The 1,765-nt window shown below is 37.2% G+C and overlaps 1 protein-coding gene across 4 annotated transcripts in view; it reads left to right on the plus strand.

Annotated features, from left to right (window-relative positions):
- Positions 1–1,765, plus strand: part of SYDE2 (synapse defective Rho GTPase homolog 2) — a 45,610-nt gene that overhangs the window by 39,957 nt on the left and 3,888 nt on the right. The window lies entirely within an intron of this gene.

Raw genomic sequence — 1,765 nt, forward strand, 5'->3', positions numbered from 1 at the left:
TGTATTTTTTAGTAGAGACGGGGTTTCACCGTGTTAGCCAGGATGGTCTCGATCTCCTGACCTCGTGATCCGCCCGTCTCGGCCTCCCAAAGTACTGGGATTACAGGCTTGAGCCACCGCGCCCGGCCCAGAACAGCCTTTTTTAAATCTGTTTTATATATTGAGTTTTCACTAAAATGTTTCTTTTAGATATTCATTTTCTGTTTTAAGAATACTGAAAATTACTGCTGGTTCCCCTATCACTTTAAAGATGGAGAAATCAATTTAGAGAGAGTATAATTCCTAGATCCTTGCTATACCACATTTTCTTTCCTTTGTGGTTTTTTTTTTTTTTTTGGGGTGGAGTCTCACTCTGTCGCCCAGGTTGGAGTGCACTGGTGCAATCTTGACTCACTGCAACCTCTGCCTCTCAGGTTCAAGCAGTTCTCCTACCTTAGCCTCCTGAGTGGCTGGGATTACAGGCATGTACCACTGCGCCCGGCTAATTTTTGTATTTTTAGTAGAAATGAGGTTTCACCATATTGGCCAGGCTGATCTCAAATTCCTGACTTCAAGTGATCTGCCTGCCTCGGCCTCCCAAAGTGCTGGGATTACAGGCATGAGCCACAACACCTGGCCACTATACCACATTTTCTATGACAAATATATTTGGGGCAAGTTTTTTGGAAAGGTACCAATTTTTCTCTTATTTCTTTTTATTTCATCTTTCTTACTAGATTGTAAGTTTGGTGAAGTCGAGGATTATTTTTAACTTTATATTCCCAGATCCTAGCAGAGTATTTGGCACTAACTAGACAGTCAGTATATTTTTGTTAAATAAGGTAATTATAGATAAAACTATAATAAAGTAGTAATTAGAAACAAATCTACTGGTAGAAAACAAGATAAGGAAAAATTAAGTTTCTTAGTACTTACTATATTTTGAATTCTTTTTCAGCAACCTTATAGACTGCATTTTTAATTTTATTCTCTTGAAGGTGGGTAGTCAACAGTGATGGGAAAACCAGAACTTTTGAGGTTAAAATTAGCCATTTTCACCATATATTTAGTTGTAAACCACTCCGACATCAGTAGTCTAAAAGTCAGTGATGTTGGTTTTCAGAAATTGAAATTTTTAGTCTAAAAGATATAAAATATCAGTTTAATTGGTTTCTTAATATTTTCCAAGATAATATACAGAAATAATGTTTCAATATGGTCTTAGGTAAGTAAGTGTAAGCAACTGGCAACAAAATGAATCTGGATTTTGTAGGCAAATGTCTGAAAATGCAGGCACAATAGGACAAGTTTAAGACATAAAGTAAAAATACATGTTTAGATCAGACCAGATAACCTCAAGGCTAGCAGAATATTGTAATTGGTTGGTGAAAACAACAGGCATGACAGTTAAGCACTAAAAAGAGCAGGAATAGCACAAAGAATGAGGGGGAAAAAGTAAGGAGATAGTGGTGATAAGCAGCTAGAGGAGGAAAAATGTGAATAATTACACAGTGGAAAATTCAGATATCCATTCTGCACTTACATCAGTTGATGGTATGGACCATTCTATATTAATACTAACATTAAAGATCAATGTAAAGTAAATAACCTTTATTTTCTAGAAAATTTTAGATCAAGAAATTTTAGCTATCTATAGTGATACATAATAACCATCTTAAAGGCCGGGCGCGGTGGCTCAAGCCTGTAATCCCAGCACTTTGGGAGGCCGAGACGGGCGGATCATGAGGTCAGGAGATCGAGACCATCCTGGCTAACACGGTGAAAC

This window comes from Rhinopithecus bieti, unplaced genomic scaffold, assembly GCF_001698545.2.
Source record: "Rhinopithecus bieti isolate Rb0 unplaced genomic scaffold, ASM169854v2 scaffold_1467, whole genome shotgun sequence".
Classification (NCBI taxonomy): Eukaryota; Metazoa; Chordata; class Mammalia; order Primates; family Cercopithecidae; genus Rhinopithecus; species Rhinopithecus bieti.